This window comes from Saccopteryx leptura, chromosome 1 (genome assembly GCF_036850995.1).
Source record: "Saccopteryx leptura isolate mSacLep1 chromosome 1, mSacLep1_pri_phased_curated, whole genome shotgun sequence".
Taxonomy (NCBI): domain Eukaryota; kingdom Metazoa; phylum Chordata; class Mammalia; order Chiroptera; family Emballonuridae; genus Saccopteryx; species Saccopteryx leptura.
In genome coordinates this window covers 330965087-330978957 of record NC_089503.1, presented here as the reverse complement: position 1 = coordinate 330978957, position 13871 = coordinate 330965087, and positions in this window count along the sequence as shown.

Sequence of the window (13871 nt, the reverse complement as noted above, 5' to 3'; positions counted from 1 at the left end):
GGAAAAATGATCAGCTGAACAGAGACAGTTAAGGATAATGATTGTACAAACTTTCATTTTTTTTTTTTTTTTATCTTCCCATTCTCTGTCATAAAAAGAAGTATTTCTAGGGAAAAAAAACATAATTACTGAATTAATCTTTAAAACATATGTTACATTAAGTCTCCTGATTTGACTCACATGATCTCCCACAATTCTCATATCTTTACTCAAAGAAGTAAACTTAGTATATATACATATATTATTTAAAATATTCTAGTTTAACCTAGGTTAAATTTTTGATTTGACTCCCAAGAATAATGTTTTCAATGTAGTTGATGAGAAACTTTGAATAGATGACTTTACATAAGAGTTTTTTGATAGGGAGAAGCCTAGGGACAATTGAATGTCAGCTATATTTAAATTAACTCCTCTTATTTTACATGCTATCAACTTCATGAAGTTGCATTTCTCTATCACTTTATTCAATAGTGTAAAAAGCTTTCTAATAGCCTCCTGAGGTTTTCATCTGTGTTTTATTATAGGATATGTTTCTGTGTTAAACAGAGGCTACCTAGTTTTGAGAAAACTACATATATTTAGTTTTAGATAATTGTATTAATTAATTAAAGATGTAGCTATATCAGATATGAGAGATTAAATGTTTATATATATTTATGTTAATTTACTGTAGATCCTGACCTTACTGTTCTACTTATAACACATTAACTTGTATATATAGATGGTCATTCAATTATTAATTTAGGAACAAATCTGGAAGCTTTCCTCTTTGCAAAAGTTGTCCTCAAAAGCAAACTATAGTGATTTTAATATACATTTACTTAAATTATTAATTTAAAAAGATAGTACAATTTCTTGTTCTTCTACAGATTTATAATCATCAATGTTTAGTGGTTCTTCCAGTTAAAAATATATATGTTTCTGTACATTAAACTTTGCTATTCAAAATTTAATTTAATTTTCTTTTATTTCTTCCTCAGAGAAAAAGATTTTTTATCAGTCATTAATTTAATAAAATAATTTTATAACTGCTTATAGGCTGTCATAAAGTTTTTCCCTTTTCATGTTAAGTAATACAATCAGTAGCATGAATTCAAACCCTGAGCTGCAAACAAAAGTTTTAGAAAGAAGTCCGTCTCCTTTATTAACTATAAAATAATTAGAAGTTGAGAAAAATGGCAACCAGGGACTATAAAGGCAAATGGTAAAAGGAGGAGTTTTTTTTATTTCATTATTATCAAATTGTAAGAATGAGAGGCACTCGAACTCCAGGTGTGCAGGCTTTATTAGAGGAGAAAGACCTGCCGGGGCACTTCTCGGAAAGAAGGGCCCCCAAAACAGACTGAGGTAAAACTTTATAGGGTTGGAGATAGCCTCGAGCAAAGGTGTGCTGGTATGTTTGGCTGTCTGGAATACTCCTCTTTGGGGTGACTGACCAGCTTCCTGGAATTGTCCCAGGGGCGATTGTCCAGTAATTAAGGGTGGGGTCAGGGAGCCAAGTGGAACAGTGAAAGGGCAGTTGTAATTTATGTATCTATCATTTTTCAACATATAAAAGAAAGGCAGTTATTAATTTTATAATATATGGTGAGGGGTGACGAGGAGAAAAAATTTGGAAAATTATTGTTTCTTCTGGAGAGAACTCAAGAAAAGAACCTTGCTAAGCCAAGTCCCCATCCAGTAAAGGAGGTCATCAATTTCCGTGCTTGTGAGGTTTGAACCAGGCAATATTTTCAAAAACTTGAGTGAGGAAGTAAAAAAAATCTTGCGAGGTAATAATTGTTAGTTGCTTGCTGCGAGTGCTAATTGAACAGGGTGACATGGTGATACATGGTCTCCTGGATGAGCTTCCTGAGACGTGCCATTCTGATTCCTCTCAAATGGGAGGACATGTGGAGATTTTTAGAGACAGGGAACCTGTTGGTGTAAGTTTTTAGAAGAACTGAATATGTGTGGTTAAAAGGAAGGGGGTTTGGAGAACATTCAGGAGGGAACTTCTTGGGCTGAGGGGCGGCTTCTTCCTTCTGTTATCCCTACCTATTTGATATTTCCCTTGGTTCTGTAAAAAACTAGTAAACAAATGTAAGAGGCAGGGTCCAAAAGTTAGAAAGATAAATAGGAGAGTGAGTGGACTAATGAAAGGCAATAGTCAAGATGTCCAGTTTGTGTGAAACCACTGATTCCATGTATATGAATTTGCTGAGCTTCAGAGAGAGAGAGAGAGAGAGAGAGTAGGAATAAGACAAGAAAGTGGCCAGTCCCCCTGCCCTTAGACTTACTTTTGTAGAGATTTCTAAAGCAATAAGAAGAGGGATTACTTATACAGCTCATTTGGTCCTTAGATTGATGGGTAGTGTACTAGGAATTGAAAGAGGCTCATGGGTTGGGATTAGGTTGATATTTAGGGTGAGATAGACTAGGATACAGGTTTCTGTCCAATTAATAAGGAGATATATATATGATAGGTGTCGGTCCCTACGAGTAGAAAGCCCCTGATTGGGTGAGGCAGGCTGAGAGGTGAATAGAGAATAGAAGGACAAGAGGTTTGTTTTGTTTCTCTGTTTCTGAGCTCCAGATGGTTAAGGTGGAGGAAAGAGTCATCCCAATAAGTGGGGAGAGTAGAGGATTGTTAGTTAGGGTTACTAATTAAACATTTTTTAAAAACCCATTTTCTGATTGTTTAAATTCTTTTTTTCTCCGTACAAACCTCCTAAAACCTGCACAAACCTTATAAACCTTCAACTTTCATAAACTTTCTTATCCAGAAATAACTGGCCTTCATAACAACTTGCTTTTCTTTTTTCTTTCAAAAGCATTTTCATACCTTACACCTTCTATTATTAAAACCATACAATTCTTTTCTAGTCAGAACTCTTAATTTAAAAATCTTTAACCTTTAGTGATAGTTAAGTTGACTTTCTTTTTACCCTAGTTTCCCTTTTCCCAAAGTCTGATTAAAAGAGTCCTTAGTTTTCATATATTCACCATACATAGACTAACCAGCTTCGGGTTTGTGGTTGGAGTAAGGCATGCCGTTTTTCTATTTTAGCAGCAGTGGGAGTTGTCAGGATTACGGTGTGTGTGGACCTGTCCATGTGAAAGTCAGTCTTTGGGTGATGTAATGCTGGAAGCGCCACTTGGACAGTCTTTGAACAGTTTGCAGAGTTACCTGTAAATCCTGCAAGTACTTAGGGAAAGGGTGGTTACATTTCTACACTTTGCAGTTAGAGTTTAAGTCCTAGTGACCACTGCTTCTAGCTGGAATTAGCAACAGGTCTCAGACTACAGTAGGCATGGGGCACTGAGACAAGAGGAATAAACGAGATGCTATACATTAAGTAAAGTAACAAACTCAGACTGTCAATACCCACAGTAGAGATCTTTTAGGGATAAATAAAACTCAAATATTCAGGCAAAGCATAGCAGATGGCTCTTGTGTTTATAAGAAATGAGATCAGCTTATCTGCTACTTGGAAGAAATTTGTTAGGCTTGTGAATGATGTCCTTGAACCTTCAGTGGCAATTCCCAGCATGCTGGGCAAGGTCAGGTCACAGGTAGCTGGAGCAGGGCTAGAAGGGACTGAACCCTCCCTCCATGGAGCAAGGGGGCAGCTTACCTTCTCATGTCCCTCTTTCCACAGCAATGATGTGTCCTTTGATTGGGCCAGGAAGCCTGGCAGGCTTCAGTTTAATGACCTTTTTTTTCATTCTTGAAGTAGGGCCATGATAGAATCCTATGAAGCCCTTTTAGGGTGCTGGAGCCTTTAAGAGTGTATGCCAAAAGCTGGTATTTCCTGACTTTTTTTTGGCCTTATTTGTCTTTTCTGTTACTTCCTTGGCCAGGATAGACCTTAAAAGCCATGCTCAGCAGATCTCACTGAGGGGATTGACTAAGAGAGCAAAATTGGGAATTCAGTGTTTAAAGAAGCCTATTAGACTGAGGAAAGAAAAGATTTGATCTGCAGTGGTAGGTGGTTGGAGATGGCAGAGGGTCTGAGTTTGATCTAGGGTGAGACTTCAGGTGGTGGGGATTAAGGCAATGCCTAGATAGACTATGGACTGAGAATGAAATTGAGCCTTAGCAGAGAAGACACGATATCCCTCCATGGTGAGGAAGTTAGAAAGGGTGGCATGTGTCTCCTTGAGGCAGCCAGGGAGGGGCTGCAGAGGAGTAGGTTATTTACATATTGTAAGAGAATACTAGTTTTGAGATTGCATGCTGCTAAATCCTAAGCTACTGCTTGCCGAAACAGGTATGGGCTGTTTTTGATTTCCTGGGGTAAGATAGTCCACGTAAGTTGCTGGGCTGCATTAGTGTCCAGGTCAGTGTAAATAAAAATAAACAGAAAGTAAGAGTCAGGGTGTAGAGGAATGGTAAAGAAGGCATTCTCTTTCTTTTCTTTTCTTTTTTTTGTATTTTTCTGAAGCTAGAAACAGGGAGAGACAGTCAGACAGACTCCTGCATGCACCTGACCGGGATCCACCCGGCACGCCCACCAGGGGGTGACGCTCTGCCCACCAGGGGGTGATGTTCTGCCCCTCCGGGGCATCACTCTGCTGTGACCAGAGCCACTCTAGTGCCTGGGGCAGAGGCCAAGGAGCCATCCCCAGTGCCCGGGCCATCTTTGCTCCAATAGAGCCTTGGCTGCTGGAGGGGAAGAGAGAGACAGAGAGGAAGGAGAGGGGGAGGGGTGGAGAAGCAGATGGGTGCTTCTCCTGTGTGCCCTGACCAGGAATCGAACCCGGGACTTCTACACACCAGGCCGACACTCTACCACTGAGCCAACCGGCCAGGGCCAAGAAGGCATTCTCGAGGTCTAGGACTATAAAGTGAGTGGTGTTTGAGAAAATGTGTGACAGTAACTTGTAGAGATTAAGGACTACTAGATGGAGGGGAATTACTGCCTCATTGATTATGTGTAAGGCTTGTATGAGGTGATAAGCCCCTGAAGGTTTTCAAACAGGAAGGATGGGGGTATTGCAGGGAGAGTCAATGAGGATGAGTAAGCCTTGATTTAAGAGGTGGATAATTATTGGTTTAAGGCCTCGGAAACAGACACAGTTACACAGTAAACAAAGATTTTATATATAAATTATGAATTAAGGAACTTAAATGAGTGTGCTTTACTTGTTTCAATTAAAATTATACTAGAGATATTTTCTAACAAAGAGACAAGATGGATTACTTACCCACAAAGCTTAATATGTAATTCTGATTTTTTAAGTTTTTTGAGATGGCAAAGAGTTGCCAGCATAGAAGGAAGGAAGAGAGAAGGCAGATGGATGAACAGCGTGAATAGCTGGTTAGAAAAAAAGAGGGTTAGAATCTGCAGGAGGAGGGGGGGGAGGGCATAGCTGTAGTAGAAGCCGGTGGGAGGGGTTGAAGAAGAGAGACAGGCACCACAGCCGAAGCCATAGCTTTTAAGGAGGGAGAAGGGATTTAAGAACACAGTGGAGAAGGGAGGGGCCCCTGGCCAGCAGGGGAGGAGAAAGAGAGACTGGTATTTGCAAGTGAATAAGAAAGAGGATTCAATGAAGAGAAGGAAGGGGGTTTTCTGGAGGGAAAAGACTGGAGTGAAAGAGATATGCAGAGGAACTAGAGAGGGGTCCCGAGAAAGGGGTGCCCCTGGAGGTCAGGCAGGAGGGAGAAAAAATTGGGAGTCTGCAGAGAAGGAAGGATTAGGAGTGGAGGTTTTAGGTGAGGTTTCTCTGGCCAAAAGTGGCCTGCGTGTAGAACAAGCAGCACAGAAATTAAGGACAGGAGCGAAGGGAGAAGAAAGCTTGTACTTAAAAAATCTCTGATGCCCTCTCCGTCCAGAGGCAAAAGTTGTCAAGATCTCCTAGGATATTGTAATTGTAGTAGAAAGCAACTTAGCTAGGTGCCTAAATTTTTAAGGAAGTCCGTAGAAGCTAGGCGCTCAGAGTAGAAACCTCCCAAACTGTGAACCTCAGGTAGTAGAGTGAGTCCCAAAGGAGTAGAGGAGTCCCGAAGGAGTAGTCCCGAAGAAGTAGAGGAGTAGTCTCTGAGGCCTGAGATTGGGAGGAGCTCATGTTCCGAGGGGAGTCTGGCTGGATGGTTTGGACTGGGAGGAGCCCACAGTAGAGGAGACTGGTGAGAGAAGGGGGCATCCCCGCCTTCAGTCACAGTGCCAAAAGGAAAAAAATCTCTGTAGAAAGAGAGTCTCAGACAAGAGGTCATCACCCCAAGGCTGAGATCCTGGGATGTAGGAGAGGGGCCTGGCTAGGTGCGCCTAGATTTTTGTAGAAATCCATAAAAGAGTAGAGGCAGACCACTTGTAGATATGGGGTCCGAAGTCAAAACCGTTCGATCAGGAAGGGTGTTTTTTTTGTTTGTTTTTTGGTTTTTTTTTTGAGAAAAACTTGGAGTTCAACCGGGGAAGGGGGAGAAACTCCTTACCTTCCTGGTCCGGCAGGGTTCAGGACAAGGTTGGACTTCCGGTTGCACAACCACGCTCATACAGCCAAACAGGAGTTCAGCCAGCAAGGGGATCGTCCAGGCAGCCGGTGCCTCGTCCCGGGTTTCGGCACCAGATGTAAGAATGAGCCAGCACTTGAACACCAGGTGTGCAGGCTTTATTAGAGAAGAAAGACCTGCCAGGGCATTTCTTCAAAAGAAGGGCTCCCAAAAACAGACTGAGGTAAAACTTTATAGGGTTGGGGATAGCCTCAAGCAAGGGTGTGCTGGTATATTCGCCTTTCTGGAATAGTCGTCTTTGGGGTGATTGACCAGCTTCCTGGAATTCCTTTGTCCCAGGGGTGATTGTCAGGTAGTTAAGGATGGGGTCAGGCAGCCAAGTGAAACAGCAAAAGGGCAGTTGTAATTCATCTATCTATCACAAATGATCTTTGAACCAAGGAGACAATTAAAGATCAATGTGCCAGTAAACTATAAAATATTAGCAAAATCTCACAAAACACTCATTATTAGTCAAAAAGTTTTGCTCTGTTCTTTTAGTTGTAGACCTTGTTTGGGCTTCTCTTCTGGAACAATCTTCCTAAAGAGGGAAAATGACATGTCAATATTCCCTAAACTGTGCTGCAATACTATCTTCAACTCTTCAGTCCTTCCTTTACTTTGAAAAATGTGGAAAATGGACAATTGAAGTGTAAAGGGAATAATTTGCTGCCTTATTCTACCAAACATGATGTTTGGTAGATGTTTCAAGATAACCCATTACTCAACATATTCTGTCAGGTTTCTGCTTCTGTCTCATTCTTCCAACATCATTTAAAGGGCTCCATAAGCTGGTGCCTACAAAGATGGACAGAATAGAAGAACAAAGTCTTATAGAAATGGTTAAACAATAAGCATTCTTCTTCAATCAAAGCGTAACACTTAACAGAGATAGTATTTCTTTTATTATTTTGCCTTTTTATTAAAGAAATTAAGAAGAACTATCTACTTAGAGAATTTTTTTTTTGGAAAAAAATAGTACTTCCTTATGAATAATGCATATATTTTTAAAACAGATTTAGTCTTCTAATGTCACTATTTACAATGTCAGATATATCACTCAAAAATTCCAGCACCACAGTTTTTAAGTAAAGATGGATTTTCAGTGCTTTACTCTATTGTCATATATAACAATGAGGAAATCAAGTGGACAAATGTCTTTTTTATTCTTTGTTGTTTACTTTTTTCATTAATATTCTTGATGACTCTCAGTAGTGATTTTGAACTTCAATAATCATATTCTATCTTAATAAACCAAAACTTATTTTAATTCAACTTTTGCTTTTGAAATTCTCTCTCATGTTTGTGAATACTGCTTATTATTGTTGTTGTTGTTTTAGCATTATGACCTTGATTCATAATTTCCCAATTCTTGGTACCTGGATCTTCTCTAATGTCTCATATATTTTTATCTCTGGTCTGTTTACAAAATCCAATCCAAGTTTATTTGAAAGCAGGGGTAAATGCAAGAACTTCACTTACTGACATTTTTTCCACTAATTAGTTATTACTGAGTTTTTACTATGAAGTAAATAATTGTTGGAAAATAAAAAGATAAAAACTTTTGTCTTTTCTCATTAATACTTATAATTTAGTATAATAAAAAAGAAATACACAAAGGAAATAAAAGTTATAATAGAAATAAAATGGCAAAGCAGAGGACAGAGCAACTAATTTTGCTTCTGGGGGTCAGAGAAGCATTTAAGTTGATTTTAAAAGAAGAAAAGTATATCTCTAGGACATGAGAGTTTTAGGAAAGAGTGGGTGAAGGCAAAGGTGAAAAAATGGATTTTACAATGATTTTGTTATTGCTTAGGGGCTGAAAATTCTGCTTTCCTTGTGAAATATGTTATAAAGTGTTGAATTTGCCAAATGCCTGTATTTTAAATGAAGATGAAAGGCAAATTGAGGTGTGTTGTGCTATTGACCACCAGGTTGAATAGATTGTAAAAAAAAAAAAACCAAACTAATTTTCAGTACTAGAAAGATATAATGAGAAGCCAGTTTACTCAACACGGATTCTAGCTATGATGCAGAGAATAATTTGCTCATACAAAAGAACTGGTCTTTTGTTATCAAAACTCACCTTTAAATATAATTTTACTACTTAAATTCACTGATCTGCCAAGCTAGATTTAAAGAACATTATTGAAAACTATACATACCACAATAACTTCTACTCATTTTAATAAATGTTAATATATCACTGTACTCACAAAAGAAAAAAGTATCTTTACACAATCTATTTTTTTACTTACATTTGCAAGTTGAATACTTCTTTGCTTTAGTAAATGCCTTCTAAAATTCAATGTTCTCACTCCTCCCAGTTTCTGTCCATTGTGTTGGTAAGGGAGAAGTATGGGCACTGGGATGTATCAATTTTATTTTTCAAGTTAATTTCATTTTCTGCATTTTTGAATCTCTTTAACAGCTTACTTTCTCTTAGGTTTCAGTATTTGTATGCATACTCTAAGCAGTATTTATCCATTGTTTGTGATTAAAACAAAGAATTAGGTTCAAAGATTCCCCTTAATAAACATTCTATGCTTCAGTTACTCTTTTTTTTTATTCTTAATATTAAAGTGATAGAAATGTATACTTTTCCTTTTTTCTTATATAAGATTCTAATCTCTGATCCTTAAGCCATTTAGGATGTGCCAAACACATATATTTTAAAGAAAAAAGAGCTGGCATTGAATATGATGCAATGGGAAACACTGCCACAAATTTCAAAATTTAAATTTAAAAAATAAAGCCCATCTGGCAACTGCCAGAACCAACAGAAAGAAATCACAACAAGAAGACCAGGACAAACTTCAAAAGAAAAAAAGTGGCAATTGAATTTGGGGGCTTGTGCTTTTATTCTCATTATATTTCTCTTTGAAGTGGGGGTAGCTCTAGGCAAAGATTTAAATGTTGGCTTGAGCAATATTTTTTCCTGTGGAATGTCTCTGACTAAGATCCAAATTCAAGCCCACTGTAATCTTGCACAATGCAACATATGGAGTGGCAGATTTGTGCAGGATGGTGTTATGCAGATGTAGGATGGTGATGATGCTACACCATGAACTGAAGATAGCATCGAGGGGTGTTCAAAACTCTCAGTTTCACTCCCTGGTTTGGAAAAAAGTAGAAATAAATTTATTTTGAGAAAATAATTGTGCCTGGAGGAAAATAACATAATCTAATACTGAAATACTTATGGTCAAATGGATCTTGAAACCAAGTTAGGCTAAAAGAGAATTAGACTAATAACAGAAATCAAACTTGGTATGAATCAAAAAGGAGACTGGGCATTTGAAAATGTAATTATTTGCAATATCTGCTCTCATTGATTACTTGCTCAGATTGCATACTTAAGTATAGGAAAAATGTTGATAAAGTAAGGACAGTAAAGAAGTAAAAATATAAAAAATAAAGAAAAAAGAACTGACTTTTTGAAAAATTAGCTTTCCAAAAGTTTTAAAGAGAAGATATTACTTAACTTCTGGAAGTATGAGAAAAATTTATATAAAAGTGTCTAAATCTATATAATTAAAAATATAGAAAAGACTGTGTAAACAATAGGCAAAAATAGGCTGTTAATTTGGCCCCATAAAAGGGAGACTACCTTTGAATATTTTTTTAAATAATTTCTTTTAGATTTTATTTATTCATTTTTAGAGAAAGAGAGAGAAGGGGGAGGAGCAGGAAGCATCAACTCCCATATTTACCTTGACTAGGCAAGCCCAGGATTTTGAACTGGTGACCTCAGCATTCCAAGTCAATGCTTATCTACTGTGCTACCACACGTCAGGTCTCCCTTTGATAATCTTATAGAATTCTTAAGGGATGGTATAAGATTTGTCATTTGAAACAATTTTTAGGATACTTGTCTAGCTCTTCAAGTTACTTTATCTAAATGAGATTGGCATTTAAACTATTCATAAGGCAAAAAGCTAAAGATCTTTTATTTTCCAACTCATTTATTCATTCATTCAATAAATACTGTTATAAACATGAGTTAAACAAATACTAACATAATAATAATGACTACTTTAATAAGTTCATTATCAAGGTTACATCTAAAGCCATTTTTTTTTCTCTTTTGCATTACAATTAAACATAACAATGCCATTGCTTTTCCTTTGAGAATGCCAAAAAATAATAAGCATGAATTTAAATGGAATTTTATACTGGCTTTTTTTTTTCTTTTAATTAAGTGAAAAGCAGAGAGGCAGGGAGGCAGAGAGACAGACTCCCGCATGCTCCCTGGCTGGTATCCATCCTGCAAGTTCCCTACAGGGTGGTGCTCTGCCCATCTGGGCTGCTGTTCTGTTGCTCTGCAACTGAGCTATTTCAGTACCTGAGGTGTAGCCATGGAGCCATAATCCAGGGCCATCTTGCTCAAACTATTCAAGCCATGGCTGCAGGAGGGATCTAAGAGATACAGAGAGGAAAGAGAGAGAGAGAGAGAGAGAGAATGGGGAGAGGGAGGGGTAGAGAAACTGATGGTTATTTCTTCTGTGTGCCCTGATCAGAAATTGAACCGGGCACATCCACATGCTAGGCTGATGCTCTATTGCTGAGCCAACTGGCCAGGGCAAATTGAATACGGATAAAGCCAAAAAATGCTTTCTGGTTTTAGTTTAGTCTCAGTATGAGTTATTTTAAAAATATTTTAATATAAAAAGCCTGGAATAGAATTTACCTCAAATTTCAGTGTTAGCTAGTGTCTCTAATTAGATTTATTAAGCACATATTTATTAAGGTAAAATTGCATAAAGCCTATATGCCAACACTTCAATATAAAAAAGACGCATGGGGAATAAAAAATAAGCAAAAAGCTTTTATAACTATAAAGTTATTGTGTACATTTTTTACCTTAAAATAAGGGGGGAAAGCATATATGGCAAGGATTTTTGTTAGTGTATTTTTAATTTATATAACAAATATAAACAGATTCCAAGATCACTGTAAAGTATTTATACTCACCTGATCCTGGCCCCACATTGAATTTAAAGCTAAATTACAGAGCAATAAAACTGAATAACAACTGAAGCTTAACTGAACTGAAATATCATTGCCAAGGATTTACAGAAGAAGCCACATAGGAACTGGTAAGAAGGATGGAGATGTGGAAGGGCTGGCCCCCACACTCATGTGAAGAGGTTGAGAAGCCAGAGAGATCTATCAACTGCAAATCTCCCTCCCCCCAGGAGCATGCATTCTCAACCCCACACAGGGAAGGATCCCCAACTCAGAGCAACAGAGATGGGAAGAGGTGATCCCATCGCATCTGGTAGTAAAATTCAGTGGAGATTCAGTTCACCAGGGAGAGAATAGGGTCTGCTAGAGACCCAGACACCACCTTCCCAGAGTCAAGCACTCCTCTTGTTATGGCACCAGCCTGGGGAGTACACTGTCTGGTCTTCCAACTAAGGGCAACACCACTCTGCTGTGCTTGAGACCTGCAGAGGAGTCTGCTGGCTGCTCCCAGTGGAGACCGTTGGGGTGCTCTTTATCTGGAGGAGCTCTTGGCAGAAACTTAGGGAGAGATTGAACTGTGTAGCTGAGGAAAGGAGACCGTTCTTCCTAACCTCGAGCACACAATCCCCACCTCCGCAACTGAAGAATCACTTTGCCTGCCCTACCACTTTGTGGCCCCCTGCACTGCTGAGCTCAGTCTCACAGGGGGGTCAGAGTTCTAGGCAGAGCTGGGACTTTTGGACTGCCATCTCCCAGGGAGGCTTTTGTTTGGGATTCAGATGGGTGGGTGCTGGGTTGTGTAGCTACATCACAAGGGGGCCATTCCTATCTCTCTTGCAAGCTCAGCCCACACTATCCCAGGGATAGGAATAAATGCTGGCCTTCCTACACGCCTGTTGACATCACCCCCAACTGAAGACTATTTGATTTGGATCTGCCCTTCCTAGTCCCAGTGTTCCCATCCTGCTGAGCCCAGGTTCACAGAAGAAAGAAGAACTACTCAAAGCTGGCTCATTTGAAGTGTGTCTTCCTCAAAGGAGGGTGTTCAAAGATCAGAAAGAGTCCAATTATGTTCAGATTTTGGCTTTTGTTCTGATTGTAATGGAAAGACAGTTTCTTTTAAACAAAAGAGTGACAATGTGATTTATAGTTTTAAATGCTTACTTTACAACCTATTTAATTTGGCAAGAATTGAGAATGAATAGGCATAGAATGGCAGCAATGTGTGAAAAGCAGATTGCTCTTCATAGTGTAGTAGGCCTCATTTAATTAGTTGAAGATGTTAGGAAGAAAAAGGCAGAGATACCCAGAGGAAGAGGGAATTCTGCTTCATGATTGCCTTGGGAGTCAAGGTGCAACCTCAACTTCTCTTGTTTCCCAGCCTGCCGGCATATCCTGAAGAATTTGGATTTGACATCTTTTACAATAGTGTAACCTAATTCCCAATTTTTCTCTCTTTGTATTTATGTGTTTTTGTGTATGTGTATACACATATATAGAGGGGGTCCTTGGGTTACAACACAGTTCCATTCCTACGACAGTGATGTAACTTGGATTTTGCTGTAAGTCGAAACACACTGTAGTCTGTCATTAACCTATCCTAACATAGTTGTAAAATCATAATCTAGAACAGGGGTCCCCAAACTTTTTACACAGGGGGCCAGTTCACTCTCCCTCAGACTGTGGGAGGGCCAGACTATAAAAAAAAAACTATGAACAAATCCCTGTGCACACTGCACATATCTTATTTTAAAGTAAAAAAACAAAACGGGAACAAATACAATATTTAAAATAAAGAACAAGTAAATTTAAATCAACAAACTGACCAGTATTTCAATGGGAACTAAGAGCCTGCTTTTGGCTAATGAGATGGTCAGTGTGCTCTTCTCACTGACCACCAATGAAAGAGGTGCCCCTTCCGGAAGTGCAGCAGGGGCCAGATAAATGGCCTCAGGGGGCCGCATGTGGCCTGCAGGTTGTAGTTTGTAGACCCCTGATCTAGAACATAAAAACACAACTAAGCCACAAAAGAAGTACAAAAACCCATAAATATACTGTACTGTACACTGTACTGTAGAAACAAGAAAAATGAGTAAAAAAAATCCCTTTCCTTTATTCCTGTGATTGGCTTGCACACTGGAAGGGCATTGCAAGGTGGGAGAGAGTGACCTATTGGGAGGAGGAAGCTGGAGAGGCAGGAGAACCTGCAGAAGGTGCTGGAGATACTGGGTCAGGTGAATCAGGATTGCCTAAGGAACATGCAGGAGATGCTGGAGATGATTCTACCTGTACTACAGGTGTTTCTTCTCAAGAAGCAGCTGATGTAGAGGGTACAGGTTCTGTTGCAGGCCTCTCTACCTTCTTAAAGAATTTTTCCAGGCTAGTCTGGTACTACTACACACACATAGTCTGTAGGTACAATGCTAAC